The sequence below is a fragment of the Pongo pygmaeus genome, chromosome 15, assembly GCF_028885625.2.
Source record: "Pongo pygmaeus isolate AG05252 chromosome 15, NHGRI_mPonPyg2-v2.0_pri, whole genome shotgun sequence".
NCBI classification, from domain to species: domain Eukaryota; kingdom Metazoa; phylum Chordata; class Mammalia; order Primates; family Hominidae; genus Pongo; species Pongo pygmaeus.
Window position 1 is genome coordinate 100,035,251 of NC_072388.2, and position 11,795 is coordinate 100,047,045.

General features: G+C 32.4%; 1 long non-coding RNA gene, 7 other non-coding genes and 2 pseudogenes across 12 annotated transcripts in view; all 10 read left to right on the forward strand.

Moving 5' to 3' along the window:
* The window catches only part of LOC129012704 (uncharacterized), a 73,149-nt gene extending 61,434 nt beyond the window's left edge, over positions 1 to 11,715 (forward strand). For all 5 annotated transcript variants that reach the window (XR_008493686.2, XR_008493688.2, XR_008493687.2 and 2 more), the window contains 8 exons: positions 1,256 to 1,342; positions 1,795 to 1,876; positions 2,707 to 2,793; positions 3,796 to 3,858; positions 6,238 to 6,320; positions 7,155 to 7,239; positions 8,126 to 8,190; positions 9,947 to 11,715. This is a non-coding gene — a long non-coding RNA (uncharacterized LOC129012704). The remainder of the gene's footprint in view (positions 1 to 1,255; positions 1,343 to 1,794; positions 1,877 to 2,706; positions 2,794 to 3,795; positions 3,859 to 6,237; positions 6,321 to 7,154; positions 7,240 to 8,125; positions 8,191 to 9,946) is intronic.
* On the forward strand, positions 2,148 to 2,219 carry LOC129013381 (small nucleolar RNA SNORD113/SNORD114 family). The gene has a single exon (XR_008493867.1). It is a non-coding gene; the product is annotated as a small nucleolar RNA SNORD113/SNORD114 family (small nucleolar RNA).
* On the forward strand, positions 4,220 to 4,297 carry LOC129013414 (small nucleolar RNA SNORD113/SNORD114 family). The gene has a single exon (XR_008493894.1). It is a non-coding gene; the product is annotated as a small nucleolar RNA SNORD113/SNORD114 family (small nucleolar RNA).
* LOC129013379 (small nucleolar RNA SNORD113/SNORD114 family) lies at positions 5,721 to 5,795 on the forward strand. The gene has a single exon (XR_008493865.1). It is a non-coding gene; the product is annotated as a small nucleolar RNA SNORD113/SNORD114 family (small nucleolar RNA).
* LOC129013402 (small nucleolar RNA SNORD113/SNORD114 family) lies at positions 6,647 to 6,721 on the forward strand. The gene has a single exon (XR_008493887.1). It is a non-coding gene; the product is annotated as a small nucleolar RNA SNORD113/SNORD114 family (small nucleolar RNA).
* LOC129013410 (small nucleolar RNA SNORD113/SNORD114 family) lies at positions 7,601 to 7,667 on the forward strand (annotated as a pseudogene).
* LOC129013424 (small nucleolar RNA SNORD113/SNORD114 family) lies at positions 8,481 to 8,553 on the forward strand. Its single transcript, XR_008493904.1, has one exon. It is a non-coding gene; the product is annotated as a small nucleolar RNA SNORD113/SNORD114 family (small nucleolar RNA).
* On the forward strand, positions 9,412 to 9,483 carry LOC129013385 (small nucleolar RNA SNORD113/SNORD114 family). Its single transcript, XR_008493870.1, has one exon. It is a non-coding gene; the product is annotated as a small nucleolar RNA SNORD113/SNORD114 family (small nucleolar RNA).
* Positions 10,400 to 10,468, forward strand: LOC129013427 (small nucleolar RNA SNORD113/SNORD114 family; annotated as a pseudogene).
* LOC129013421 (small nucleolar RNA SNORD113/SNORD114 family) lies at positions 11,575 to 11,648 on the forward strand. The gene has a single exon (XR_008493901.1). It is a non-coding gene; the product is annotated as a small nucleolar RNA SNORD113/SNORD114 family (small nucleolar RNA).
* Positions 11,716 to 11,795: the final 80 nt, after the last annotated feature.

The following is an 11,795-nucleotide window of genomic DNA, read 5'->3' on the forward strand; positions in this document are numbered from 1 at the left end:
TGAATGATGATGAAGAATACTAAATATGGACCAATGGTGGGTTTTTGTTGGGTATGAACCAAGGATTAAGATTAGTTCAAATATGCAGTAGTAATGTCCATTCCCAAGAGGGATAGTGGTAAATGAGCCCATAGACAATGTGGCAGTACTCATGGTATTTTAGTTTTAAGGTTTTGATGGGTATTGATTATATTATTATAAATGTATCGATGATTGAATCAATGCACTAATGTAGAATGAAAGAAGAAAAGAATCTACTACGGGTGTATAGAATGAAACAATAATTTTTTGTTTCTTCTTTACATCTTAATTTTATTTTAAGTTCTGGGTTATATGTGCAGGATGTGCAGGTTTGTTACCTAGGGAAATGTGTGCCATGGTGGTTTGCTGCACCTGCCAACCCATCACCTAGGTATTAAGCCCAGCATGAATTTGCTATTCCAAAAAATATTTCTGAAACACTGACTTTCACTAGGACTTTATGAAGCATTTTATCCCTTTGGATGAGGAGAATATAGGCAATTTTTGTAATAGTCAATGTTCTTGTTCAGGTTATAGAGTGAATTCATAGTTTTTCATTTTATTAAAAGAAAAAAGCTGTTAAATAAATAAGTAAAAGATTAACCCACTAACTAAACTAAAGAGGGCCAAACATTGACTGTTAAGAAGCCTGGGTTCCTTTTTATTTAACTGCTGTTCAGATATACAAAGAATTTCAAGGCTCTGTCCACTAAGGGTATTTTATATGTAGACAGATGCAAACATTGTATTTTAGTTCTTAGTTGTTGGTTTTCTTAACCTGTTCATTTTCTTTAGAAATGTGAATGATAATTAATCCATAAGGAAGTACAGACGCAAATACATAGATACAGATGTATACAAACTGATGTATACATAAATAAGGGATACCGTAGACCATTGATGAAACTGTGCCGTGAAACAATCATTTAGATTAATTTCATTTAAATGCAGTTCATTTAAAGGTAAACCTAAATTATTGTTATCTATGCGAGACGGGCATAGAGACAACTATTCATTATATAGTTCTTTTTTTTGTATTTAGGAATGAGGTTTATTGTACTTATTAGTTTATTAAAACTTGACTTTGAGCTAGTCATAGGTCAGTCATAAGCTAAGGATAAAACTCTGTTACCTATCAAGAATTTCAGTTAGTCCAATAACACATGACATCCATAAACAGAAAGAAAAATCACAGTTGTTTCATTCTTTCTAACATCTCTTTTGTACTTCACAGACTGGAAGCGTGATGGCTGATCCAATCATTTTCCACTGATGAAGGTTTTGATGGCTACCTATGTGAGTAGGGAGGACATAGGCTGCTGTGAGTAATTGTCTTAAATTCTTAAGTCTAATATCAAGGATTTTGTTAGTAAATTTTGATTTTATTATTATAAAGGGATCAATGACAGAACCAATAAACAAGCATATAAACAAGTAAAAAAGGAGACTGAAGCATTGTTCAACTATGAATAAATGTGATTAGGCAAGGAAAACTAATAATATAAATGGAAAACACTGAAGTCTCAAGAAATATTATGTGTCAAGCATGCTACTTTGTCTAAGCGTCTTAAGACACTGCATATAAGAAATAGTCAATATTATTGTTCTGGATCAGTTCAAGTTCAAGGTTGTTAATTTTATTAAAAGAAAAATATGTAAATATTATCACAGATTAATAAATACCTAAACTATTGTGAAAATGAAAGGGTAATACAAAGGTGACTGAAGACAAGTTATCAGTGTTTATCTTCTGGTCTGCTTTGTACTCCTCAGAATGAACAGCCCCATCTGATTTAATCACTGTGCAATGACTGTGAACTGTACGGTTACCTCCGTGTGTCACAGGAAGACTCTTGTGAGTAGTAGTCAAAATTCTTGTTTTGTTTTAAGGGTATTCTCTGTATTCTTAAGAAGTCTAAAATATAATCAAAGAGGGTCAAGCATTTTTATTATTCACTACTTAAGTACAAATTTATTCTTAAGAGTTCCCTATTCATAGCTATTTATTTTATGATTACAGCACTATTAATGAATTGATTAATTGAATGAATTGATTAATTAATGAATTAATTAATTGAATGAATTGATTAATTAATCAAAACTAATGTTTTTGATAGAGTCAATCTTGGACCAATGATGATGACTGGTGGCGTATGAGTCATTGACGATGAATACAGGTCTGGAAGTCTGAGGTCCAATATAATAAAAAATCTAGTCTTCACCTTCTGATCCTAAGGATAGACATTAGGAATATTTGAGGATGTTGTTCTTGGTCTTCATGTTCATGCATTTTCCCTCTATTTTTATAATTGGATCAATGAATCAATAAGCAAATATATTTTAACTGCATGAAGATAAAAATAGTGAGGCATTGTCCAGTTATGGAAATATATGGTGAAATAAGAAATACTATTCATTTATATATAAAACAATAAGGTCTTTTTTCTATTAACAAATAAATGACTCAAAGGTATTACTCGCTTGCTGCAGGATGGCATATACAGTAAAAATAATAATAACCTATATCAGGTCATTTGGGTCAGGACCATGTTCATGGTTGTTTGTTTTCTCAAGAAAAAAATAGTTTCACACATACTTACATGACTAATAGAATGAAAAGAGAAATGTATGGATAAATGGACAGAATATTTCCATCTTTTTATCTTTTTTGCTTTGTACTCTCAGAATGAACACCCTCAAGTTGACTTAAGCACTCTTCCATGGTCACGAGGTTTCTGTTTGCCTCTGTGTGGTAGAAGCTTGGAGACCAATGTGAGTATACTCAAAGTTCTTGTCTTGGTTCTGGGTTTTTAATGGGTATTCATTGTTTTATTAAGAACGTTACAGATAATCCAAAAGGTTAACCATGGTCCAGTGGTAAATATGGCATTGCCATGAAACATTATGTTGATTATCTAATATTAAAAAATTAAAAATGATTAATGATAAAATCACTGTGACAGATGATCCTATAGAGAGCTATACAGTATTTCTTGTTCTTAAGTTTTTGTAACATTATTTAATTACTATTAGTGAAAGGATGAATTAATCAATAAACAAATGTAAAGTAATGGAGAAAAGGAGGGCCAGTCTTCAGTCCATGATGACTGGTGGCAAATCAGCCATGGGTAATGAATACCATGTCTGCAACTCTGCCTCTGTTGAAAATACCATACCCTATGGGTAGATTTAAGAATACACAAGGCTCATGTTCTTGGTTTTCACACTAATGGATTTTGATTTTATTATTATAAATAGATCAATGAAAGAATCAATAAAGCAATATAAGCACACATGAATAATGAAATCATCATACAATTATGAAACTATGTAGGGAAACAAGAGAAGCCATTTATATACATATGGAAAAAAGTCTGTTAAGAAATAAATGGTTCAAATGTGTTACCTCTAGCTAAGGATGATACAGAGGATATAAATAATATAGATAGATAAAATAATTAATAAACAAATATAAATAAATCTGAATAAGTGAAGTACTGTCCAATTATAAAAACTGTATGAGTAGATAAAAGAAACTATTCATATATATTGAAAACAATAGCGTCTATTATGAAATAGTCAATATACAAGGAAACGCTCTTGATTTGTGTCAGTGTCAAGATCATTGTTGGTTTTCTTAAAAAAAATTAATAAATATTAACTGAATATTTTAAATGTCTAAATGATTGGCTAAATGAAAGGTGACATGCATAGATCGAGGAAAATAATGTCTCCATTTTTATTTTCTTTATCTGCACTGCTTTGTACTTACAGGCCTTCTGCTGTGATCGCGTTCTCCACAGTTGCCTCTGGGTAGGAGCCCGGACACTAATGGAAGTGAGAGTCAATCTTCTTGTCATATGTTTGTATTTGTTTAGGGTAGATTTGAAAAGATTCACTATAAATTTTTAAAATAACCAAAGAAAGCCACCCATGACCCAGTGGAAAGTATGCGGTGGACATGAAACATGTTGATTAATCAATATTTATAACACTGTGGATAATTAATGAAAAAAACATGGTAAATGACTTTATAGACTGGTGTTAGGGATACTTAAGCCACCTTGTTCTCAAGGGTTTTGGGATTTTGTTCATAAGCATTTTGGATATGTAGATATTTACTTTAATATGATTGGTTTACTGATAAATGAACCGGTAAAGAAATGTAGAGATGAATGAGATAAAAGAGGCCCAAGCCTGGACCAATGATAATGACAGTTGGGGTATGAGTCAGGGAGCTTGAATAATGGTTTGTATCTGGAAATCTGAGGTCCAACACAATAAAAAATTTAGTCTAATTACTCTGATGGAAATCCAAAATAAAAGGGCAAAATCTTTGTATATTCCTAATACGTATTTGATAGCATTCTTATAAGTAAATCAATGATGGAAGCATTAAATTAATATATAAATCAATAAGTATGATTTATTATACTATAGATGGTGAAGCTTTATTCAATTATCAATATATGTGGTCAGGCAAGAAATATTAATAATAAATGTTGAAAACACTATTCCCATTAAGAAATAAGTGGATCAAAGTGTTACCCTTAATGATCATATAGACACTGATAAATAATAGTCAACTTTATTACTCTGGTTCAAACCAAGTGGAGGTTGTATGTTTTGTCTAGAAAATATATAAACTACAAAAAGTTAATAAACACCTAAGTGAATGAGTAAATTAAATGTGGGGAGTAAGATTCAATTAAGATAAAGTCCTAATTTTCTTTTAATCAAATGCTCTGCTTTGTACTCCTTAGAATGGATGCACTGGAGCTGATTTAAGCATTCTTTTTGGTGGTCACAAGATGTATAGTTGCCTCTGTATGTTTGGCGCATGGAAAAAAATACGAGTTTTTGTGGACATACACTCTTTATTTGAAAAGTATGAAATATAATCAAAGAAAGCCAGCCATGGCCTAGTGATAAATATGGAATTGATATGAAACATTATATTGATTAATCATCTTTGCAGATGATTACTAAAAGAGATAAAGTGATTCTATATAGAGATGCAGGACTATTTCAGGCTCATTCATGATCTAGGTTTTTGTGCTTCATGGTTATTTTATTATTATCAATAAAAAGAAAAAAGAAAAAAATCTTAAACTGTCCAAAAAATTAGGGAGACCAGTACCCAACTTTCATGTAGGGCAGGGACTAGTGTCCATTTCCACCAAGCAGCCTGGAAATGCGCATCCTCACAGGGCGTTGGAGAGGTTTCTCAAGAAGCGAGTGCCTCCATGGGGGAAATAATTCACCCCAGATTAAATGCTGCTTCAGACCTAATGGATGGTAAAAACAAGATCCAAAAGGATCAAACTCTTTCCAGGTAGATTAACTGTATCCCAGAACAAAGCTCAAGGATGTTTTTAGAAATACATATATATCCAGCACACAAGCAGGGTAAAATTCACAACATTTGCAAATTTACCAGGCATTCAAACGGGCAAAAAATACACAACCCACAATTAAGAGACTAATGAATTAATCAAAACCAACTGAGAACTTATACAGATGTGAGCATTAGCAGAAAAGGACATTGAAGTAGTTATTAGAACTGTCTCCCTGGCCGGGCGTGGTGGCTCATGCCTGTAATCCCAGCACTCTGGGAGGCCGAGGTGGGTGGATCACCTGAGGTCAGGAGTTCGAGAGCCAGCCTGGCTAACATGGTGAAACCCCACCTCTACTAAACATGGACCAATGATGACCACTGGTGGCGTTTGAGTCATGGACGATGAATACTACGTGTCTGAAACTCTGAGGTCCAACAGAAAACATAACTGGATAGATATCAGAAATGTGCAAAGATCATATTCTTACTTTGGATTAATAGGTTTATCATCAATAGATAAATGACAGAACAATTAAACAAGAAAAAATAAATAGAAGGTGAATCATTGTTCAATTATGAATATACATGATGATGTAAGAAATATTATCACTAAAAATTTTAAACACTGGTGCCCCTTAAAGAAATGGATCATGAGTATCGTCTCTTTGGCTAAGGTTCATCTAGACTCTAATAAGTAAGGGTCAGTTTCATTTTCTGGTTAAGTCTCATTTGAGATTGTTCCTTTTGTTATGAGAGAAGACATTTCCATTCTGAAAAATTAATATCAAAATAACTGAATAACGGAAATATGGAAAGGATCAATGGAGATAAGGTTTGAATTTTTTTTAAAAGAGTTACCTGCTCTTTGTATTCTGCAGAATGGATGCACTTGAGCCGACCTAAGCATTCATGGTCATGAGATTTGTGGTTGCCACTGTTGGTTAGGAGCGTAGAGATCAGTGTGAGTAATAAAGTTCATGTCTTTCTCTAAGAGACTTTTTAAAGGGTATTCATAATATCATGAAAGTGTGAAAAATCATCCAAAAGGCCAGCCTCAGCCAATGATAAATATAAGGTTGGTTGAAACAGTATATTTACTAGCTCATTTATGACACATTGAGGATAATTCATGAAAGATATATCAAACTGACAGATTATATAGAAAGTTCTAGAATATTCTGTGCTCTTACTCTTTGGGTATTATATTTACATGGATTATAATATTAATATTCGTGAATTAATGCATAAATACATGTAAATGAGAATTAAGCTAAAGAGTCCTAAACCTGAGCCAATGATGAAAACTGGTGGTATAGAAGTCAAGGATGCTGAATAATGTGTGTCTAGAACTCTGAGGTTCAATAGAGGAGGAAATATAGTCTATTGCTTTTGAAGTGATCTTAAAGTTAGGTTTTGGAAATACAAAAGGGCCATCTTCTTGGATTGTTTTTGTGAATTTTGTTTCTTCTTTAAAATAAATTCATTGATGTAATAATCAATGTACACATGTGAAAAAGTAAAGATGAAGAGTGTGAAGCATGTCCACTCAATGTAAATGGTGAGACAACAGAAATCATTAAAATGTATTGAAAATATGACTACGGATGACATAGGCAGTATAGTGAAGTTTCTTATTTTGCATCAGAACAAGTGTGCTGTTGTTCATTTTTTAAAAAGAAAATTGATAAATATTACCACAATTAATAGATACCTGGATGACTAAGAGAAGGGTCAAATGAATGAATCCGTGATAAATATTTCAATCCTGTTATCTTCTCTGCTTTGCACTTCCCAGAATGGACACACCTGGGCTGGCAGAACATCTTTCCTTGATCTGGAGCCCCATGTCTGCCCCTCTGTAGAGGTGCACATGGGCCAATGTGAGTTAACAGTAAAATTATTTTTTGCTTTTGCTTATTTGTTTAGGATATTCAGTGTAATATTTAAAAATATTATATATTAATATAATCAAGGGAGGCCAGCCATGTCTAAGGATGCATATGGACTTGACATGAAATATTGTGTAGATTAATGGATATTTTAAACAATGAACATGATTGATGAAGGAAGTATTAATATACTAATTGAAGCAAATGATTATGTAGACAGATACTAGGAATACTTAAGGATCTTGTCCTTAAAACTTGGTGATCCAGAGGTATTTATGATATTGTTAGTGAACTAATGAATCATTAGGAAACAACTTATAAATAAAAGGAGAAAAAGAGGGCCAATTCTGGCTGGATTGATGACCACTGGTGGCCTAGGAGTCATACAATGAATACGTGTCTAGAACTCTGAGGTCCATCACAAGCAGTATCTAGCCTAGTCCCTCTGTCTGAAAAACTCCTGTAGACAGATGTCAGGGAAATACAAGAACCTTGTTCTTTTTCTTTATGTTTATGAATTTTAAAAATATTATATTATTAAAATCGCAATGAAGAATAAACAAATGTGTATAAGTGAATATAGATGAGGGTGAAGTATTGTTTATTGTTGAAATGTGTAGTAAAGAGAAATAATACTAATATAAATTGAAATGTTTGGATAATTAATGGACCAAGTGTAATACATCTTTGACTAAGGATCATATAGATAGTAATAAGTAATGGTTAGTGCTCTGAGTTAGTTGCAAGTTTCACATTTGTTGTATTAAGAAAAAATTAATAAATACTCAAATGACTATGTAAATGAATGGTGAAAAATATAGATTAATGTAAAGAATATTCAATTTTTTAATCATCTTCTCTGCTTTGCACTTTTCAGGATGGATGCAATGAGCTGATCATTTTGCTGTGATCAAGGCTATGTTGCCTCTGTGTTAGGCCAATGTGAGTAATGGTTCATGTCTTGGTTTAGGTTGTTTAATAGTATTCCTGATATTATTAAAAATCATTTAATATAATAAAAAGTTAACTGGCTTAATGATAATGTGCAACATTGAGGTTAATTAATCAAAGAGATGTAGTCTCTGTGGGAAATGATTGTATAGACAAATGTAAGGATTCTTCAATTATCTTGTTCTTGGGTTTTCAAAATCATGTCTTCATTTTATTATCAAAGAAGAAATGATTTATTCAATAAACATTTAGAAATGAATGATGAAAGAGAGATCCAACTATGAATCAATGGTGACCACTGGTGGCAGATAAGTCATGGATGATGAATATGAGAAGAAAAGAATCTAGGTTTTTGCTTCTGTTGGAAATGATCCTGTAGACAATGTCAGAAACATACAAAGATCATTTTCTTATCTTGGGGTCATAGATTTAGGTTTATTATTACTAATATATGAATGATAGAACCATTAAACAAATATAAACAGATAAAAATACAAGTAGAGATTTAAGGTAGAGTGTCTGGCTATGAATGTAGGAGATGAGGTAAATTATTACTAAAAATAGGAGATACTGATTCCTCTTATCAAAGAAATGGATCACAGTGTTTCCTCTTTGACTAAGGATTATATAGAATCTAACAAGTAAGAGTCAGTTTTATTTTCTTGGTCAGAGATTGTTTCTTCTGTTAAGAGAGAAAGACACCTATAATATGAAAAATTAGTAAATACCCAAATCACTGAATAAATGCAATGCAGAAAGGCAGGATCAACAGAGATTAGGTCTCAATGTTTTTAGTCTGCTCTGTACTCTTCAGAATGGACAGACCCGAGCTGATTTTGGTGTTCTGTGGCTATGAGATCAGTGGTTGCCTCCACGTGTTAGGAACATGGAGACTGACGTAATAGTCAAACTTCTTGTCTCAGTTTCAGTGTTCTTCTGAAGGGTATTCAGTAAGTGCAAAATGTAATCAGTGACTGCCAACCATCACCCAAATGTAAAAAATGTAATTATTATATATGAAGCCTTGAGGTCAGCTGATCCATAGGCAGATGTTAGAAATATTATTATATTTCTGCTTATTCCATAGACAGATGTTAGAAATATTCAAGAATCTTGTCTTCTAGTTTTTGTGATTCTTGGTATTTATTTTAGTATTATTAGATTATTGATGTGTTATTCAATGATATGAATGAAGAAAATGAGAGCCAAGCCTGGATCAATGATGTCCACTGGTGGCGTATAAGTCATATATGATGAATATATGTCTGGAACTCTGAGGTCCAAGAAGGAAGGAATCTAGGTTATTGCCTCTTTTAGAAATAATCCTATAGATTATTTAAGAATATATAAGGATCTTATTTGGCCTTTTTAAATGAGTTTTTACTCTATCATAATAAATTGATCAATAAAACAATCAACATATGGATACAAATACATAAAGGTAAATAGGGTGAAGCATCATCAAATTATGGAAAGATGTGGTGGCAAGAGAATCCACATGTATGTACACTGAAGACACTGAATTCCATTAAAAAATCAATGGTTCAGGCTGTTACACCTGGTTAAAAATCATGCAGGTAACATAAATAATAGCCTGGATTCTGGGCTAATGGAAAGTTTGATGTTGTTTTTCTTAAGTTAAAGTGTCACATGTATTACCCCAAATCAGTATATACCTCGAACTACAAAGATCAATGGAGAGAATTTCTCAATTTTGTTTTTGTCTGTACTACTTTGTATTTCTTAGAATGGACACACCTGAACTGACCTGTGCATTTGCAAGCTCCATGGCTGTCCCGGTGTTTGGAGCATGGAGACCGATTTGAGTTATAGTCACTCTTCTTGCCTTGGTTTTGGTGGCTTATTTAGGATACTCACTGAATACTTTTTTAAAAAGTATTAAATACAACCGAAGAAGGCCAACTGTGGACCAATGATAAGTATGGATTTGACATGAAATATTATGTTGATTGATCAATTTTTGTAACAATGGGAATGATTAATGAAAGAGGTATATTCAGTGACATACACATACGTCACTAAATGAATGATGTGATTCCATAGATAGATATTAGGGATATAAGAATCTCTTTTCTGTGAGATTTTGTGATTCACAGATAATTATTTTATTATGTTTGATGAATTGAGTATTAATTAATAAGCAAATATACAGTAGTATGAAGAAAAAGATATGTAAACCTGAACCAATGATTGATGGTTTAGGAGTCATGGGTGATGAATAATATGTGTCTGGAACCTAAAGGTTTGCAGAAAACAAAATCTGATGTATTTCCTAGGGTCATTTGCAAATGACAATCAGTGTTTGAAATGATAGATTGATGTTAATAATGTGTAAGAATCTACTTCTTTTATTTTGGATTCATGGATTTATATATTGTTATTATTTAAAACTGATCCATGATGAAAGTATTAAACAAACATATAATTCGACAAATATGAAGCTGGAGAGATGGACTTCAACCGTGTGATGATTCAAGATATACTATCAACATAAAATGAAACACTAGCTCCCAACATGGTGAAACCCTGTCTCTATTAAAAATACAAAAAATTAAATGGACATGGTGGTGCACGCCTGTAATCCCAGCTACTTGGGAGGCTGAGGCAGGATAATCACTTGAACTCGGGAGGTGGAGGTTGCAGTGAGCCGAGATTGCGCCATTGCACTCCAGCCTGGGCAACAAGAGCAAAACTCTGTCTAAGAAAAAAAAAAAAAAAAGAAATGGACCTAAGGGTGTTACCTCTTTTTCATTAGTGATCATATAGATGCTGGGTAGTAGGAATTTTATTGCTTGGAGCAGTCCTTTTGAGGTTGTTTTGTTCAGAATGAACATATATGTTATGAAAAATTAATAAATACCTAAATTATTGGGAAAGCAAAGATCGACAAAAAGGTCTTAGTTTTTAAAATCAGCTGCTTTGCTTTGTATTTCTTAGAAGGGATGCACTGGCACTGATTTAAGAATTCTCTCATAGTCACAAGACGTATGGTTGCCTCTGTGTAGATTCCTGGAAACCAGTGTGAGTATGAGTCAATATTCTTGTCTTGGTTTGAGCGTTTTTTAAGAGGTATCACTGTGTTATTATACACTTTGGCATTTAATTAGTTAATGTCTTAAGAATGGGATTCATGTAATGCATTATGTTGATTAATCTGTATGTGAAACACTGCATTAAATTAATAAAATATATCTAGTGTCTATGGGAAATAATTTTGTAGACAGATATTAGATATTCAAGAATCTTGCTCTTGAGTTTTTCTGACTCTTTGGTATTTACTTATTCTTATTAGTGAGTTGATGAATTTATCTATCAATAAATGAAGACATGAATGAAAAAAAAGAGCTCCAAGTCTGGACCAAAGACAAAGTTTGGTGATGTATGAATTATGAACAATAAATACCTGTGTTTGGAACTTTGAGGTCCAACATGAAAACTAGTTTACTCCCTATGATGTAATTGATCCTATATATATATTGATCCTATATATATATATCAGATCTTTGCTATTTCTAATATATATATAATATATATATATTAATATATATATATTATATATTATATAATAATAATAT